This window comes from Periplaneta americana, chromosome 1, assembly GCF_040183065.1.
Source record: "Periplaneta americana isolate PAMFEO1 chromosome 1, P.americana_PAMFEO1_priV1, whole genome shotgun sequence".
NCBI classification, from domain to species: domain Eukaryota; kingdom Metazoa; phylum Arthropoda; class Insecta; order Blattodea; family Blattidae; genus Periplaneta; species Periplaneta americana.
In genome coordinates, this window is record NC_091117.1 from 964032 (window position 1) to 984578 (window position 20547).

Sequence of the window (20547 nt, forward strand, 5' to 3'; positions counted from 1 at the left end):
CAGGAAATTTAAAAATGACGTCTAAACATCTGGTAGGAGCACAAATACTCACAAAATGTTATGCAATGCATTCTACACATATCAAAGAGTATTTTAAAGAAAAAATATATATATTTTTTTGAAAATTTAATTTACCGGAAACAACAATAAAAGTGGGCGAGTGATTTAAAAATCCATAATGCAGGAAGTTTAAACATGGCGACTCAACATCCGACAAGTGCACAAATACCCACAAAATGCTATGCTATGTATTCCACACATATCACAGAGTATTTTAAGGATTTTTTTTTTTTAATTCACTCATTTTTCACCAAAAAATACCATCCTCTCCCCTTAACGTATCTCGAAATATGACATTAACACATGAATGACTGTGATGTATTTGAATAAGCGAGACAAGAAAACCTAGAGGTTAGGCAATCTTCAGAACAATACACACGAATGTCCACCTGTCTGACTGCACTAAGGTTCGGTGTCGAGCAGGAAACCTTATCAGCCCCTTCGCGCGTCGCCAGTCGACAATCGGGTAATGCTATGGAATGATGTTGATGGGGAAAACCCCAACTGCACACAAATGTCACCATGAAGCTTTCATTGGGAAATCTCAGGCCGACAGGAACTCAAACCCGGACTGTCTCCGTGACAGGCCGACAGTCCAGACCACTCAGTCAAAGCTGAGATGCGACTTAATTACGCTAGATATTCTAAAGTTAATAATCGCATTAATAAAAGACGAAGATGAATCTTATACAACATAGGCCGATTTTAACAACCCCGTCGTGAGGGCGGGGATGAAAGGGTTGTAGCAGCTGTGGTGACACGACCGACTATGAAGAATGGTAAGTGGAAAGGAGAAGCACGAGAGCGACTGCTGCATATCAACCCGGATGAATACGGGAATGTAGAAATCTCTGCAGCCTTAATGAACATTACGCTTTTAAACAAAAGAAGGTGAATTCACACTATAGCAGGATCTGCTGATGATACAAACAGGTCAAGTCAGTGGCTTCACATTGTCACTCACGACATCGTTGGAAAATCTTAGAGCTGTGGAAATGGAAAATATTTAACTTCACTCCATGCAGCTAACCAAGAATGACGGAATATTGTATGAAGTCAGAATATTGATATGAAATGTTAGTTTTCACGGTGATTTTATTGAGAGAAGGGCTTTGTTTTGCAATTATTCAAGCCTCTAATCCATGCCACACCGAATACTGTTGAAGTAACTGGGATGTTTATTTTCAGTTTCTTGGTTTAGTTCACCTTACTATAGAATTCTGTGGGGCCTCGTAAGACGAAGACTGGAGTCATCAAGTCCACCTATTCTCAATTGGATATATTGGAAATACATACATACTTAAAATATACAGTTTGTACCCAAATCCGGAGCTTCGGGCAGTTCCTGTAATACTACAAGTTAAATCTATGTTTAAAATAGTAGTTTAAAAAAAAGAAGAAAAATATATCAGTTCGAAAGAAGTTATTTATAACGCACAGTTTCAATTTGAAGAAATGTAATCCTCTTACTGAAAATGTTATTATTAAGGTTACTTCATTCCGGGTTTATTTTAATAATCTTACTCTATAATCTGAAGAATGGAATTGCTCAGGTTTTGTCTTGTATTTTGGTTCAAGTAAAAGAGGTAACTTATTTCGCCTAGTAGCCTATTACGACATGTTTGTACGTCATCAATTAATTACAACGATTTTTATGGAAAAGTTGAACGAAGCTAATTGTAAATTTGTTTGATACTAAGAATATGAAAATCTGAAAGAAAAAAAAATATGTTGGTACTCAATAAGTTTTGACAAACACATTTTAATTATTCCTCTTTGGAGCAAATACAACGAAATAAGATGAGGTTTAGTTGCGATAAGATGGCTTGGGGGTTCTCACTTTGATTGAGTGATTGATTCATTCATAATGTTCTGCCCAACGGCAAGTCTTTCACTGCAAACCCAGCATTCTACAGTCTTTCCTATGTTCTGCCTTCCTCTTTGTCTCCGCATATGGTCCATACATCTTAATGTCTTCTTCTGCCCCGAATTCTTCTCCCGTTCACCATTCCTTCCAGTGCATCCTTCAGTAGGCAATTTCTTCTCAGCCAGTGACACAACCAATTCCTTTTCCTCTTCCTGATCAGTTTCAGCATCATTCTTTCTTCACCCATTCCTTCCAACACAGCTTCATTTCTCATTGTCTGTCCACATCACACGTTCCATTCTTCTCTACATCCACATTTCAAATGCTTCTAGGCGTTTCTCTTCACTTCGTCATAATGTCCATGTTTCTGCTCCATATAATCCCCAATTTCATACAAAGCACTTCACTAGTCTCTTCTTTAGTTCTTTTTCTAGAGGTCCGCAGAAGATGCTCCTTTCTCTATTAAAAGCTTCCTTTGCCATTGCTATCCTCCTTTTGACTTCCTGGCAGCAGCTCATGTTACTGCTTATAGTACACCCCAAGTATCTGAAGCTGTCACTTGCTCTAAGAAGTGAAATAACTATGTATATTGAAAGGCGTGATAGAAGACATTAAAGTAAATAAAAAATCTCTTATGCGCTTTGTAATTAAATGCGCGGTTAAATATAAAGATAGGCCACTACTATAATTATAAATAAGTGTTCACGCCCTTGCATTACGCCACCCGTCCGTAAGATATGAAAGTGAAAATGCTGCAGCAGAGAGGAGTGAAATCGCCTTCAATGAAGATATGAATATTTTTTAAATTATTTTATTGGTTTTAAATGTAATCTCTTGAATAATAATACTCATATTTCGGGTAACGGTATGGCGTACCGGTGTGTATTTTTTTCCTGGTACGCTAAGCCAAAAACAAATTCTTTCCGGCTCAATTAAGCACTGCATTCAGCAATTCCTCGCCAGCCAGTTCGCCATATCTAAAATACGACAAATAACTTTGGAGCTTGACAAATTTATAACTAGTGTTACGGAGTCTGCTACATGTTTATATGCTGTTCAATGATAACAGTTGAAAGAAAAGTGAGCGGTTACAGCCTAAAAGACAGAAAAATATATATATTAATTATAACGGCATTATAATAAAAACTATGAGTTTATTATATACTAGCCGTACCCGTGCGCTCCGCTGCACCCGTTAGAAATAAATATAAAGTAATTACATAATTAAAATAGGACGTTTGATCCAGGGAACATTCGTGTTTGATAGAAGTATAAATCGTTTAATATGTTACTTAATTTAAATTACATCCAAATAATTAAAATGCGATCATTTTGGTCCAGAGACACTCATTTGGTGCAATGACAATTCCTTTAACATGTTTCTTAATTGTTATTACATGCAACCATAGTTTAATGAAGATTGACATCATTTAGATTTAATGTGTATATTTTATTTTACTTGTTATAGGTTTCCATTGAATTATGGTAATAACTTAATTTTAACCATTGTTTTCTACGTATTCAGTAAATGGCGCTTGGCCCACTATGGTCCTGAATCCTTCAAATAACTTAAATTATATAATATAATATTACATATTATATTATATATTATATTACATTACATTACATTGCATTATATTATATTATATTATATTATATTATATTATATTATATTATATTATATTATATTATATTATATTATATTACATTACATTATTATATCAGAAGTTACTGTAATAACATTATAGCATTATGTCCATCTAGAGAAACTACACTTTCCAATGGTGAAATAATAATTAATTATACAAATCGGTTAATTTAGCTTCCGATATTACTTCATACAAACACAGAAACATTCTCTGTAGGCTATCTTTCATAGCTTTCGATTGTTGTTGTCCAAGGCCCCTTATAGACCAAGTCATTTGTTTTTTATTTCGCTTACACGGCCTTAGATGGCAGTTATTTTAATTTTAAAACTCATTTATCTCATTAAATATCAGTCCTATCAAACTTTTTCAAAGAATAAAACTTATCGCAAATGATTTTTAAAGAAACGTTTGTTATGTAACATTTTTCACAAAAATCAATAATACGCGAGATATTTCGATTTATTTAATTCAGGCCCCCTTATAACACCCCTTTTAAATAATGTATTTTGAATGCCATATAGCCTAAAATCTAAGTTGCAACGAACTTAATTTATATTCCAATTTTCATCGAAATCCGTTAAGCCATTATCGCGTGAAAAGGTAACAAACATACAGACAGATAGACAGACAGACATACAAACAAAAATTTCAAAAAAGCGATTTTCGGTTTCAGGGTGGTTAATTATATATGTTAGGACCAATTATTTTTGGAAAATCGAAAATTACCAGAAAAATTTCGGCTACAGATTTATTATTAGTATAGATGGTGTTAATCACGCAAAGGAGCTGACATAGGCCAGAGCATGTTACCACAGGAAACCAAACTGGCTGTGACTGCAGATAGACAGAGGAAGTTTGGACGTCACAGAATAGCCGAAAAGAGATGTGAAGTCCGCAGACAGCCAGAGAATAAAATTATGATGAGAATAATCGTGCAGCGCTAATGGACCACAAGGCCACGCAGCCCGGTAAATAGCATTCATTAGCATCTGTCGTATTTAAAGCAGATCGCGGAGATCACGTGTTTCACGAGGTGCTCTTGTGTGAGAAATGGCAGACACATTTTCCCTGGAGCCCTCTATAAGAGACAGGATACTTTTACGTGCCGTAAATCTACGACACGGGTCCCCAGCTTCACTTCTCTCCGGAAGGAAGCCTTATCGCCATTGTCACTGGTCGGGATCGAAATCTGAGCCCACCACACATCATTGAAGATGTCGTTGTTCGCAACTACTGCATTTCTATATCTCTCTTAAGGAAAGGAAATCATTCAGTGTATACGCAAGTAAAAAAATACCATTAATTTTTTGAACTGCTTACAAAATACGTTTCTCAATTCCAAAAAGTAAATATCTAACTTGTATGCTTTAATTAAAGCAGAATACGTGCAAATGCCGGTGACATACGAGCAGCTCGCCGCCGGATTTTGTGTAATAGGAAAATGAGGAATATCTACAAAAATATGTAACTAAATATGTAAAAAATAAAGAAATATGCAACTTAAAATCTAAGCTTCAGTACAAGTAAGAAAACAGAACTGACAAAAAATACAGCTGCACATTATTGTTTGGAGGCACAATTAATAATAATTAAATATTTCCCACATTTTCTGCGGTCATCGATTGCCTTCTGTTCTTATAAATGGAAAACGACCTCGAGCTTCACACGAAGTAGGCCTAACTGGCGAATAGATGAGGAGCGACTAGCACGTCATTAAATTTTACAGCAACACACTCACCGGCTCATAGATACATGGAAAGTCAGTGCAGAAGTTTCTAGCTTTTTAATGGTGTTCGAAATCTTATTGAAGTGACTTGTGATGTATCCTTCGAATCTTGAAAGACACTCATGGACTCCCGCACAACGATGCACTTCCAGGAGAAAATGTTTCCACCACCGTCTTCACTGCCTCGAAATGTTCTTTAAAGAAGTTCACAGCTTCATCTAGTAATCACAGGCTGTGGAGGTAAAGGCACATCTGGTAACACTTTCCTGTAGCAATGCATGTCTGCAGAACAAATCATTCAGGAAATTGATCTCTCATGGTCTCGGCCACTCGGTGTGCCAAACACGTGAAGTGAACCATATTGGGGTAAAACACAAACAGGGCACCCGCAGCTTGTAACATATAGAATAGAACACCAGCAACTTTTCTTCGTTAATCCCTAACTCCTTAAGTCCGTTGTTAACGAATCGAGAAACTGTAGCATGATTTGTCTATTCCAGTAGTTTGCAGTAAATTAAATAATAGAATCAATTTACCTACAACGAAATTTGTCATAACAGGACCCAAGGCATCCGATGTCTCGTCGTAAGGGTTACCAATTCAGCTCTATTTGTGTCAGTGTAGCAGGAGTTGAAGCAATTTTTCCTTAGTATTGAAGTTGTCCAGCATTTGCTCTTAATGGGTTGAAGGAGAACTCCGGAGAAAACCTCAACCAGGATTTGAACCCAGCCCGCTCATTCCACGGTCAGGCGTGCTAACAGTGGATTTTTTATTTATTTTATTTTATTGGGTTATTTTACGACGCTGTATCAACATCTAGGTTATTTAGCGTCTGAATGAAATGAAGGTGATAATGCCGGTGAAATGAGTCCGGGGTCCAGCACCGAAAGTTACCCAGCATTTGCTCGTATTGGGTTGAGGGAAAACCCCGGAAAAAACCTCAACCAGGTAACTTGCCCCGACCGGGAGCTAACAGTGGAGGGTGGGTATGGAAGTTCATCAACTGTGCATTTTGATTGGAACGTAAGGACGATTTGTTTTAAAATGTTAATGAAGGAAGCATTGTAACATCTAATCCAACTCAGCAATGCATATTTCTCCAGGGCATTTTACTGACAAGTCACAAATTACAAGCGACAGTAATATGCTGTTCTAAATGTCAACATGCATTTGTCTTTTAAAGTGCAGGTACCACACACATCCATTACTCCCTGTTGCTGGATGCTGTATGTTCTTTAACTCAAAGAATCTTATTCTAACCAACACTGGAATTTACAGTATAAGAGATCCGAAGTTTCTGAGCAATGAGAATCAATGACGATGAGATCTGTGCAGTATTCCCCACATTATAACAACAAACTTACTATTATTGGCAGCACAGAGCTAGTGGCTGAAGTACTACGGCGCTGGTCTTCCATCCAGGGTTCGATCCCCGGCCAGATCGTGTTGGACAAAACAGACGTCGCAGGGTTTTTCTCGGGGTACTCCCATTTCCCTTATATCATCCCACCAACACTCTCCATCCCTTCATCTTCGGGGTAGTACTAGTTTCTGATGCTGATATAGGAAGGGTCCGCGAAATGGAACCAGGATGGCCCACTTGTCAGCGTCGGATTCACGAATGCAACCCAGACCATCTCTCGGACTTGGACATCACTGCATATATAGGGCGCACAACAGGCCGAAGCGTACTTTTTGGGCTGAAACCCGCTGCACATTGAACAAGGCGCGTGCCCTGACAACAGTACGTGTGGCAGTTAATCACAAGTTGGTCTGCTGCGTACATGCTTGTTTCTTCCATGACACTGCTCTTCAAACAAACACACGAAATTCTTTGTTGGCTGCAGTAACCAGCCGTATATTGCTCCAATCTCAAGTTACATGGAGTCCAGTCAACAAGGGCTCTGTAATTCTTTTTAACTCCTTCTCAATTCAAACAGTGTAATTATCGACCCAATGTCTAAAAATGTTAAATTAGTGAAAAATGAATTATCCAGCAATGAAAGCATCCAGTCAGACAGCTATGACATCACGCGAAAGAATTAACGAGCCTGCGTTATTAGTAATAATATTGGGCGCGTTATCGCTCTTCTAAACCAAGAGTCTATAAAATATGAATTATGGGCACGAAGCGCTTTGCGACAACTGAAATGGGTTTGTGACGATACGAACTCGCTCATAAGTCAGGCTATAAATTTAACTATTTACAAAGCGGCGCATTTTAACAATCTTTGCCTGCACACCCCTGAAGATGTATTGTATGGTGAGAAAAGGCTTGGGGCTCCGGACCCCTGGGCCCTATCAGGGTGCTCGTCCGCGAAATGGGACTGGGGCATGATGGCTGACCTGTCAGCATCGGATTCACGAATGCCACCTGTCATCGCAGATACAAGGCGCACAATGCACCAAAGCGAGCGTAAGTGTAGGTCCAGCCTTAAACCAAGATGTAGAGGAATCGACTTGGACACGTACAGCTAGCGTGACATTCATTTAAAACGACACAAAATGGCAATTTCCTCAACATGGAATGCAACAACTTAATTTCAATTTCCTTGAAGAGTTAATTATCATTCACATAGTTGCCTGTCCAATCGAGAACTTCTTCAGATAAGTCTCTCTCTCTCTCGCGTCTTGAAAATCTCTAAATGAATTACGCAACACTATTCCTTATGGCAGCCGTGGCGAAAATGTGATTCGCGAGCACATTGTGCCTCACAATGATAGCTGTGCATTTCCCTTGCTTCTTACCTCCCTCAACCCCCACCCTCTCACTCACTGGAGTCAAACTCCGTTCCATTTGTATTTGTCTCTGGCCTGGGAGTGGCGTCGTCGCAAGTCTTTCTAGAAACCATGTACCTCTACAAAAACGAAACTTTCAAGTAGGATGGGAGGACGCATTTTTTGCTGCCAATATGATGAGAATATTAAATGTATGATTTGTTCACAAGTATTACGAGGAAAACGGTTGTATGACATAAAACGGTATTTTACTACATATCACTCATGAAACATTAAAAGGTTGTATTATTATTATTATTATTATTATTATTATTATTACCATTATCATCATTATTATTTTTTATTAAGAGTAGATAAATTCCGAGCGCCAGGTACTCATGGCGACTAGCAGTTATTAATCCGTGTTCATATCTATAATTCCTAAAATATTTGCCTCAAAAATACTCATCCGAGCATAATTTTGCAGATGATTAAAAAACTCTCTATGTAGCTTTGTGTCCTTAATTTGATTTCGGAAAGTAAATCTTACAGATGTAATTGAAACTTAATTTGTAGTTGAGTCATCCGACTCGGGGACATCCTATACATATATTATTTATTCATTTAATCTGACAGTATTAAGGCCATAAGGCCTTCTCTTCCATCCTACCAGATAGCACACATAAATACAAAAAATACAAACACTGATAAAAATTATGTAAATTAAATTAAAGCTCTATAGAGGGTCAACAGTGACAAACAACACTACAGAGTTCTTATTAAGCTAAGAAAAGGAAAAAAAAAGACAGTTGAAATAACAGTAATAACAATGATTACAGTAGTAGTAATAATAATAATAATAATAATAATAATAATAATAATAATAATAATAATAATGATAATAATAATAATAATAATGACAATAATAATAATAATAATAATAATAAACACATTACATAATAGTTCCAATAGTGATCACCAAGGCGAAGTTGCACAACCTAACACGTGTTCAACAAGCAATTGCAAGAACTAGAATATGATTCCTTAATTTAAATTTGAATTTTGATATTGTCAGGTCAGAGAGAGAATTCCAGAGACTGGAATCGATATGTTGAAAGATGAATAAAAATATTTCCTGTGCAGAGAAGGTACATGTTCCGTGATCGAGGTAGTTAAAGAGATGCCAGGTAATATAAAATTTAATTGATTATTTATGGAAGAAGTGGTAATTGCCAGTGCAGTCTTGGTTCCTAAGGATCGACGTAAATACGTCTTCAATTAAAATCACTTTTCATTAATATTTGCAAGGGAAATTGGGGCTGAGAAGAAGTGTGTATGTGAGCTCCAAGCCCGTTGGACACTTGTCTCACTCCCATTTCCATCGTTCTATTTGAAGGAACATTCTACCTGGTCTGTGTGTTCCCAACCAGAAGTCTGCATAAACTTCTCCGACTAGACATGCTTCGTCTTTTGTGAGGAAGACATTTAAAAGCAGCAAAGGAGAACTCAGACACGCCATGCCATAACCACTTTGCTGAAGCCATTTCTGCAGAATCACATTATATATATCGCAAAATCAGGAAGTAGGAATAGAATAGCGCGAAATATGTATTTATTTAATAGCAGGGTTGTAGCCTTTCAACAAGACTTGAACCTTAATAACGTCCATCGTTGTGTATTTCTCATTAACATCGCTTTGTGGCGCGTCACTGACCCGGTGAAATAAGGTCTTATACAGTTTAATACCCATATCAATGTTTAAACGTTGATTTCCATGAATAAGAAAATTAGAAATGATTACAATGTACTGCAGCACCCCTGCTTAACCCGTGCCAATAGGCTGAGCACAATGCAGTGCTGCAAACTGTAGTACTGCGGTATTCCAAACATATCAAAGAGCAAGAAAGTATGTGTCAACTTCGTTACGTTACTGCTTTTACACAAGGTTTGTATTCAAAACTATTTTGTGCGAGATCGTGCGTATTTGCTTGGTTTCCGCACAAAACCAATCCGCGGAAAGTCTAAAATTCCACATTCAGTATTCCCAACCTAACACACATAACAATTTCCCTCTTCTTACCGCTTAAGTGACATGTTGATTTTACTGCTTTAGGATTCTAACATATTATTTTTAGAGACGTTCAATATAGTAATAATTATAAATTAGAAACTTACCACTGCAATTTCACCTAAATTGCACTGTTAATTATTGTTTTTAAATATTTGCAAAAATTAAGTAAGTGATGCAAGTAACATTAAGGAAGCCGTGAAAAAATCAACAAGATTCCAGACTCAACATAGACTGGGGGAAAAAAAAGACAGACGTATATCACGGCCTGCTGGAGTATAGTAAACACAGAAAACATTTTAAAGCAACAATGTTGAACAGAAACCAAGATGGAGATTTCATTGCAACTAATTAGAAATTCCTCTTTCAGGTATGTAATAAACGATCTTCGCACAAAATAATGTACGATACACGAGCGGTATGTTTTCTTTCAATTCTCGGAAATTAAAAAAGCTCAACTACGTTTCGCTTTTTCAAACTTTTCCTCGAACATGAAAACTTCAACATACCGCTCTTGTAACGCGTATTACTATTATCGAGTTAACAGCTTAGAGAAAGCCTTCAATGGAAAACGAACATTCAGACTGACTAGCAGCGCCTCCTGTCCTGCATACCAGGCAGAGCGCTCTGCTGCCCTTCACGGTGCTCTTGGTTGCTTGACAAGGGATCACTGCTTCAGTGTTTAAATCGTACACTCCATAAGTCTTACTTGTTGGGATTATATGTGCAATAACTTAGTTGGTAGAAATCAGCAGACACAAGCCTGTAGCATTACGAGCTATAATGAGAACGGGTGTCATGATTGCTTTACTTTGTGACCTTTCTAGAACAGAGTTGAAATTTTGATCTTGGAAGTTGCTACACTACAAGCACGCACCTTAGCCGTGTGCCATCCTCGCACCAGACGCACGCCGCTCACTTGTCACCCGCATGGTGCCTGGCCGGGTACTGAGCGAGGAGCGAAGAGCGACCGGCGACGACGAGGGAGCTGTGCTGGCTGCGGACCTCGCAGGAGTCATGGTCAGCACGGCGCAAAGGACAAAACTCTGCTCGAACGTGAAGGGTGGCAGGGCAGCGAATGTGTCGAAATGCCTTAGGATGGGAATCAAGGAGACGAAAAGCCAGACCTTGCGCATTGTTTAAGGCACAAAGCATGGACAAATCGCCTTTAAGGAACCCGGAGGTTCATTGCCGCTCTCACATAACCCCACCATCGGTCCCTATCCTGAGCAAAAATAATCCAGTCCCTACGATCATGACCATCTCCCTCAAATCCATTTCAATATTACCCTCCCATCTACATCTCGGCCTCCCCAACGGCCTTTTTCCCCTCAGGTCTTCCAACTAACACTATATGCACTTCAAATAGATTAGTGAAACCGTCATATTTAGGCAGGGCTGAACATATTGTTGTTGTTTAGTCAGCTGTCCGAAGACAGGTCTGAACCTCACAAGCAACACCAAGAAGGCACCACTTATAGGGCAAGTAGGCCAGGAGATAATAGGGTAGGGTGGCCAGTTCCTTTCCCCCTCCACTGCATACATCGCCGATTAGCTACATATTACACTAGTCAGACTTCAGATGCATACAAACAATTATTCTTCCTCTGACACATATCGTCAAGTGAGATGTACTGCCTGGTAATGGATGTACATATCAGCCAGAACCTCAATAATTAGAGAATGCTGATCATATTATGAAGTTTAAATCCAGAAAACAAAGAACAGATGTGGCAAAATTTTCCTTTGTTAACCGCACAGTGGTAGACTGGAACAGCTTACCTGCGGCAATCTCAAAATTTAAGAAAAGGTTGAGGAAACTGTGCTGAGATTTAAAAGTAATGAGGATGCAATGTAATGTAATAATGATTAACGTGGCTTGTAATTAATTAAACTGATAAGCTTGAGTACCATTATTATAGTAAGCGGTACACTTTCTCTTATCTGCTGAGTGGCTGCAGCATTAACGTCAGTCGCAGTGCGACTGGAAGCATTACGTGAACGGGAGAAAATCCATGACCCTCATCGGGAATCGAACCCGCGATCTTCCTGCTTTGAAGTGTTAGGTTACGCCTTAACCGCGATGCTACCTTGCGCCCTTCGTGGAATATTAATTTTGAAGTTCTAAACAATGCCACGCGGCAATGCACGCCTTCACATCGTTCCTGTCACAAATTAAAGTACCCTGCAACAGGCAGGATCCCCCTGCCAAGGGGAATTGTAATACACCACACAGAGTGGTTAGCACATGTTGAACAGCTTGGCTCTTGGCATCAGACTGACTGCTATCAGTGCGTGTTTTACTGACCTGTGTTACAGCAGTTGTCAAAGTGGCGTCCGTCTGCAGTCACGCGTTCCCGACATCTTTTGATGCAATTGTTCACACCCTAAAAAATAAAACGTACAGTAATAACGCCTGCACTACAGAAGAACTCGGACAAACTGCACACAGTGATATTCCACCGCTCACACTCACCAAGAAATTAAAATCATGGAATTACCGAATAATTCCATAACAAATTTGAAACAAACGGAACACACTGTGGTTTCATAAAACTGGAAAATGCGAACCAGTGAGACAATAAGCACCTCACAATGAGTTCCGCGATTCTGAAGTTTCAAGTGAAGGCAAACTGCGAAGCAACGTGTGCTTCAGATCATGCCGAACAGAGGTGATTCCAGCTTCAATTTGTGGGGACCGAAAACTTTAATGATAATTGAAATTCATTATAATACTAGTTGGAAGCACCCGGCGTTGCCCCGGTTTTACTTTCTGCTTCTATTTTTAATAAAAACTGGTTGTTAGACTTTTCGGAAATCTCGGAAACCCAAACGAATTGTCTTTGCTCAGCTTCCCTCGTCCATAAAGCTAAATCTTTACATGGCGTCACTTACATGAATTAATTAACTTCTTAGTCAAATGCCTGTCAAGGTTAACTAACTTAATATAAAACAGGTGTAGATCAGGCACCGAAAAGAAAACCTTTCATCATGTACCTTACGTTCAAATGTTTTTTTATTTATATATTTATTTGCTTTATTTATTTTTTCTGGTGTACTTAAGGTCATTAGGCCTTCTTTTCCACACCGCCAGAAATACAAATAAAATAATATAAAAATAAAACTATAAAGAAAGTAAAATCAAACGAAAGTATATAATAACATATATACAATAAACTGTTCAAAGAAACTCACTTGTAAATAGTGTTGATAAAATAGTTCTAATATCAACGAGGTGTTAGAGAGATGACAGTTGTCAGTTGTTCGAATTGGAAAACAAAGAGCACCAGATAACTTATCGCCGTTATGTCTCAGATCCGCTCTGGGTCACGATATCCGTAGTTTTGCGACACATTTCCTTCAACGAACAACACATATATGGCGCATATATTGCACTCTAAAATGGTGAGCGCTACAACATCTGGTTGCTGCCCAGTCAAGAAGGTAGAGAGAGTGATGCAAGGTCATTTTTCAGTAAAGACCACATAAAATGCTTCTGCTAGGAAATGTAATAGATAGGTGAAATTTGCAACGGACCTCTTGATATTGGAGTGGCTACTGTTATTGAAATACCATTTAATTTCAGTAAATTTAGAATGTATCCTCTTTTATATCTTGTATCAATTAGTGCAGTACCGGTCCGCAAATATCAAAAGGTTGAGAACCTGCGACCTAAGGCTTCCGGCAATGCTGGACGTTGCTGAAGACAAGTGACTAAAGAGGTGCTTTTCATGAGTTGGTTAAACTGGGGCGTGAGTACGAAATCACGAGTAAAGAAAACAGCGTTTAGTCACGAGTCATAGCCTATACTTCTTCCTTCATCGTTAGAACATTTCTAAAATGTACAAATTTTAGTTACCCTACTTACGAAAAATTAAACTGAAGCAACCCAGTCGTGAGCACGCATTTACAGTAGATACATTTCCAGAAGGCGGCGGTTGTAAGTTTCGATGGTTTCCATAGAGACAATTTATCAACAAGATAAAATAAGAACAGACATTTGTAATTTGTTGTTGTTTTCTTTGAATTTTCAATATAATAAAATTAGTGATAGTTAGTGTATTATTGCTGAGGCATAAATAGAAGATAAAACGGAAATCGCAAGCAGAAACACAGAAAACACTGCCCGTCGATTAGCATTGAAGAAACCTGCCGCCATATTAATAGAGATGGATCAAGTAGAGCTCGCATTTCGAAAATTAATCTGAATAATATTAATAACAACACAATTAATATTAATTTTCGTTAAAAGTTAATAACATTTCATTGAAACAATCTAGTTTAAAGTTTTACTGGATTTTAAGGCAAGAATTGTTATCCAAGTTTTTTATGCTGTGTAAAAACATTACTGTCAATAATGACATCCACTGGATGCTCAGAGACTGTAAGAAAAGTGATATTTCAGGGAATGGTGATCAAATAATATATTTCCTGACACGTGCAATATTATTAAAGTCAAATATTCAATTCACACCTTTATGATCGAACGACAATAGGCTACTTAGATTAAACACGCTTATATACAGCTCTTCTTACTGAATACAATGAAATCTGGTCAGTTTAATCTATCTGAAATACCGAAACAGAACAAATTCTGGTTATCACCATTTGAGTTCTGAGGATTTCAAGACGCACACTTGGAACCCCGGCCGGACTCGATTATTAACAACAACTCCGTGGGGACGCTGCGTTGCGACAGCTTCCTGTTTCACAACGCACGTCTGCTTGGTGGGACTCGGTGTTGTTGCTAGCCAAACAGCGCATCTACTGGTCTTCCAGTCAATCCCCGGACAGGTCGTGATGGTAGACAGAGGAGATATTGCAGAGACTTTTATTCGGAGTGCTCCCCTATCACTATCCCCATCCCCATAATTTCATCTATCATAGTTGGGAGTAGTGACGTCACAGTTTCTGATGATATAGGAGGGTAGAAATGGACAAATTGATCTGACCCATGGATAATAATGTTAAGGACAAAGGTAGAAAGAGAAGTTATTGTTAGCTAGAATTATGAATGAATCATTAAATTTAGCGAATTAATTTCATTTCCAATTAGAAAACATTTCTTATGCCAATTCTGGACTGTATGTAATCATTAGACTAACCAATACGTTGCACTTAAATGTAAGCCACATTATATGGAATGGCCATAGTAACAAAACATTTTATGTACTACATACAAACAAAAATCCCAGTTCGTTATTTTGAAAATCTGGGATTCCTAATTTGCATGACAACTTCGCTATGTATCAATGGAGTGTAAGAACTTATTCAAATATCACAAGCATTCTAATCATCGATAATGCACTAAATTAAAGTACTTAGTTCAAAATAAAATGTTATAACCTCAAACATTTGTTTAATTTTGCTGTTTCACTAATCATAATTTCTACATTATTGTCAAACGTTTACCTATGAGTTTCATATTTCAGGAGGCCCAGGCCATGTGGACAAATGGAATAACTTTGTGTGAAATCAAGAAAAACGTTTTTAGGTATAAATTTCTTACCAGTAGGCAAGAGACATTATGAAACCAAAGAGGTTGGGTGCATTTAGAATCAAATGGGAGCATGAGACTCTTTTATTCCAAAGGTAGAAATAATATTTTGTCGCAATTTTTGCTGCGGACAAGAGTCAGTTTGATTCCAATAGTCACTTTTAACGCAATAATTTAGTGGTTTAGAGGGCGTTGTGAAGGGAAATCATGACAGTTGTATGTAGAGTTATATTTTTATAGAGTTCATGGATACTGAAAGCTCATTTTCGTTATCAGGTGGACAAAAGACGTTTTGAAAATGAGCTCCTCATTTAATAATAATATAGTTATATATTATTATTATTATTATTACTATTATTATTACTATTATTACTATTATTATTATTATTATTACTATTATTATTACTATTATTATTATTACTTCTATTATTATTACTACTATTATTATTATTACTACTATTATTATTACTATTATTATTATTACTACTATTATTATTACTATTATTATTACCATTACTATTATTATTACTATTATTATTATTACTATTACTATTATTATTACTATTATTATTATTATTATTACCATTACTATTATTATTACTATTATTATTATTACTATTACTATTATTATTACTATTATTATTATTATTATTATTATTATTACTATTATTATTACTATTATTATTATTACTATTACTATTATTATTACTATTATTATTATTATTACTATCATTATTATTATTATTACTATTATTATTACTATCATTATTATTATTACTATTATTATTATTACTATTATTATTACTATCATTATTATTATTACTATTATTATTATTATTACTACTATTATTATTATTATTATTATTACTATTATTATTACTATAATTATTATTATTATTACTATAATTATTATTATTATTACTATCATTATTATTATTACTATTATTATTATTATTATTATTATTATTATTATTATTATTATAGGGAACTCGTCTCACTCAAATATCACGCGAGTTCTAATCTGTTTGAATAATTCACTCGCGACGCAATCTTATGAGAACTACGAGAATCTGGAACCCGATCCGTAACGACAGAGCAAAACAAGATAGAATTAGAAAGCAGCACAAAGGCATGCTGTGTGCGTGAAGGTGGATGAAGTAGTAAACCGTCCTACGGGGTGGAAGAGTTACCAAACGTGGGGAAAGAGTTGAAATCATCATCAGAGTCTGAGACACTAAATGAAAGACGAGCAGGAAGACGGGTGTGCTTACCTGCTCCGGGCCCGGCCGTCCTGTCGCACTGAGCTCCACTCCCGCCGTCTTACAGAAATCAAAGCCGTTATCTCTTATCGAGGCCAGCTTGAGAATTATCTGGCCACGCAGTCCGACGATCAACTGGCCTTCCTTAAACTGACGACCCTCTTCCATCGCAGCATATAGCCTACTGTGCATTCCACTTGTTGCTTCTTCCTTCTCACGTATTCCTGAAAACAAAGCGTTGTTTGAGTATCTGAACGTTGCACTGTTTCAAGCATTTCACTTGCCAAACATCAAATTAGCAACTGTTCATTTCTTGCTGTGTCATCAGTTTGGCGGCCCTTCGCTTTACCAGAATATTACTATAATAAGTATATCCGTAGAAAAGAATGAAGATAGAAAAGGAGATCGTTTTGTTTTTTTTTTGTCTCCATTTAATACCAGATATAATATGGAATAAGAACTACCGAATAATTCCATTACACAAAACTATCGAATTGTTCAATAACTTGAAGCCAATTGAATTAAGTCACATGGTTTACAAGTCGGCATAAGTTGAGAGTGTCATGGTGAAGAGATGACACATACTTTCTCATTATACTATACTATAGAGGATTCGGCATTGGTTTTATGGGTCTTGTCTAGTAGGCCTGCACTGTACAAGCTCTGTGATAGGCAGGCGTTTCTATGGCAACTGGTCATTTGGTGGAATAACTCCAAGCCCAATGCTTTCTTCTTAACTTGAAATCCTCTGTATACAACAGGAGGGGCACAGGCTGGGACTACCCTCACAAGTAGGCCGCTTGGATAGACCCATTCTGCAACCCGGGATGAAATGATATGCCCTCCACCCCTACAAATTCCCTTACGGGCCGCCCCCAAACTCCCCCTACAGCCTGCGGAATTCCTTTACCTTTACAAATAGGGATAGGCATCATCCCTGTCCCAAGAGGTACACTAATGGGTATAGAGGGGGAAGGTAGGTTTCAGTCTGAAATGAACTTCCTTGTCGGTAGATTCGTATAATATTAAACTGGCAATTGGAATTAGGTACAATAGCCTATAGTGCGATAATATGCACAAAAGAACTGAAGCCTGTATCGGAATGAACGGCCACCATTTTCAAAAAGTGTTTAAATATTACGATTATTTTTCAATTTAACTTCATTTTCTATATTGTATGCTAATGTGCTGTAGACAGTATAATATACACTGCATAATGAATACGTCCGAAGGGACAGCTCAATTCGTGAGTAAAAACACTTATTGTTAATACAGTACTGTATTTTGATTAAACAAAAACCCAATGAAAATTATCAAACTCAAAATTTCGATATATCCTAGTTTACATAAATGGATGAACTACTTTTCTTCCCTCCTATACCTAGTAAAGTGATTTGTATTTTACGCCAGTACCATCGAACTCCAGTCTTGGAAGGGGGAGCAAGCGGTGTTCCCGGTTCTAGACCTTTAATCCAAAGATATACTCAGGTTAATATTAAAAATGTTAGTTTAGCAGACATCTTGCCAGCCACTTCCGCTAAAATCTCACAGTCGATTTTTCAACATCGCAATACATTTTCTTTGTATTTAGTGGAGTAGTGCGGGAGTGAGGAGACTTCTGGCTTGCAGGCTGGCTGGCCGTAACTGGGGGGGGGGGGAAACTTCCTTTCTTCACTCTTCAAATCTTGTATAGTAGGGAGCAAAGATATTGGCGAGTCGTACATAGCAGTTTTTGCACGAACCTCCCCCTCTCTTCTAACCTGTGCATTGGGATGAATGACTGGCAGTGTACTGAGAAAGTAGTCATCGTGCTGTTGTCTGTTCATATTCAACAGTATTTTTCAATACCAATAGTGAAATTGCTTCTGTGCCTAGTTGAGCGACATGTCTAGAAAGGGAGCGGATACGCGGAGCCAAGCGAAAGGAATTATTTATAGTTTTTACGAACATGTGAGGACATGAACATGTTATTCTGCAACTCAGAAAGCTACTGCAGATGCATGTGGAGTTTCTGAGCGTGCAGTTCAAAGAATTTGTGCAGAAGCTAAATCAGCAGAAGATACAGTAAACATGGAAGTGCCAAGACCATCTTCCTCTTCCCCCAAGAAGAATGTACCTCATAAGACTTCGAGAAGGAGGTGATTTGTAGGACAGTTCAAGAGTTCTACGAGAAAGGATTATATCCCACCAGAGGTAAGGTAACGGAAATCATGAAACAAAAAATGAACTTTTTCGGTTCAAAATGTTCGATGGGAAGAATTCTGAAAGATCTTGGTTACCGTTACAAGAAGTGCAACGACGACAGACGCTTTTTAATGCAGAGAAACGACATTGAGAATATCATTAGTGAGAAAAATGCATTCATTAGACAGGAGCTACCACCAAGACCGATCATCATGTCAGGAATTTGCAACACAAGTTGTTAAAGAAGATTAACTCATCAGAAAAAATGCGTGACTTTATTTGAGAAGAGCTATGCTTTACATTTCAATCTTGTAACAATTTAACAATAATAGCAGATAGTAATGATAGTGTGACGGCCACGTGAGGTTCGATCTCACGACCGACGGAGGAAGGGCTAAGTCGGCCGTGTTTTGGGCGGGTTGCGCGCGCATCTGCTCCCTGGGGCATGTGCTATGGCGGAGTGGAGAGAGGAGAGATATCCAGATTATTCGAGAGTGGAATCTTTCGGGAACTCTCCAGAAACTGTGGTTTAGTTATAAATACAAGACGCAAGTGAAAGTCAGTCAGTCAGTCAGTCAGTAAGCCAGCGTTGTTACAGGCAGATTTGGACAGTAAGCGAGTTAGTCTTGTGTAGCAGTGAAGCCAGCTTCGAGACCAGAGCGCGACTTGAGTTGTGTCCGTAACTGTGGAGCCTGAAGCCCGGAGTTCGAGTGCAGTGGACCGCAGTTGGGGGACCTGAGTTCGAAGTTCAGCGGATCGTCTCTGAAGGTCTGGGGTTCGAGATTCTGTGAACGCGAGTGACTGAGCTAGAAGAACTAGCCAAGACAAACGAGCTGTAAACTGAGAACTGACAGTTCTGTGTTGTAAATAGTGCTTTTTGAATTTTAGTTAAGATTAACAGTTCATTGTTGTTCGTAACAGTCCAAGTAAATTGTCATTGTCGTTTGTGGAGTGCAATAACGAACGCTGTGTTGCTGTGCGGAGAGCAAATCCCATTGTTGACGGGAGTGAAATTAAATTGTAGAGAGTGATAATTATTGTTGAGATAGTAAAATGTACATTGTTGTTCAGTAAAAAAAATTACAATATTATAATAGGCTTAATAGCAAGGAAAAACAAACACGACGGTAACAGTAGGCTACTGCGGAGCTGATCGGAGGTGTCCCTGGATTTCAAGTAACTTTACACAATCGGCCATTCGAGCCTAGCCTACGTGCTTTTATTAGTCTGAGCAGGAGGAAGAAGAAGAATCTTAAATATAAGTTAACAAGTTCAATTTGCAATACGAAACTTTTATGTAAGACACATAAGTTATATATTAGGACAATTATCAAGAAACATGTGAAACAACAAGATGGCGGCACTGGAAACAAAATGTCCTCCCTGAATGCTACTTTAAGCCGTCTGGCCGGTCGCAGAATTCGCAGCAATTGCTTCAATAAAATAAGTGAGAATGAAAGCGCGAGGCGCGCCCAGCTTCCTCCCAGCAGTCATTGTTCTCAAACAAAACACGATCGCC

General features: G+C 37.9%; 1 protein-coding gene across 4 annotated transcripts in view; it reads right to left on the reverse strand.

Moving 5' to 3' along the window:
• The window catches only part of Ork1 (open rectifier K[+] channel 1), a 42401-nt gene extending 25368 nt beyond the window's left edge, over positions 1-17033 (reverse strand). The window contains exons 1-2 of one of the 4 annotated variants that reach the window (XM_069822775.1): positions 16857-17033; positions 12397-12475 (exon numbers count right to left, since the gene is read on the reverse strand). The gene's annotated coding sequence lies outside the window, so the exon portion shown is untranslated. Of the gene's footprint in view, positions 1-10965; positions 11120-12396; positions 12476-16856 lie in introns of those variants that run through there. The other 3 variants (XM_069822760.1, XM_069822705.1, XM_069822771.1) reach the window with 3 other exon arrangements.
• Positions 17034-20547: the final 3514 nt, after the last annotated feature.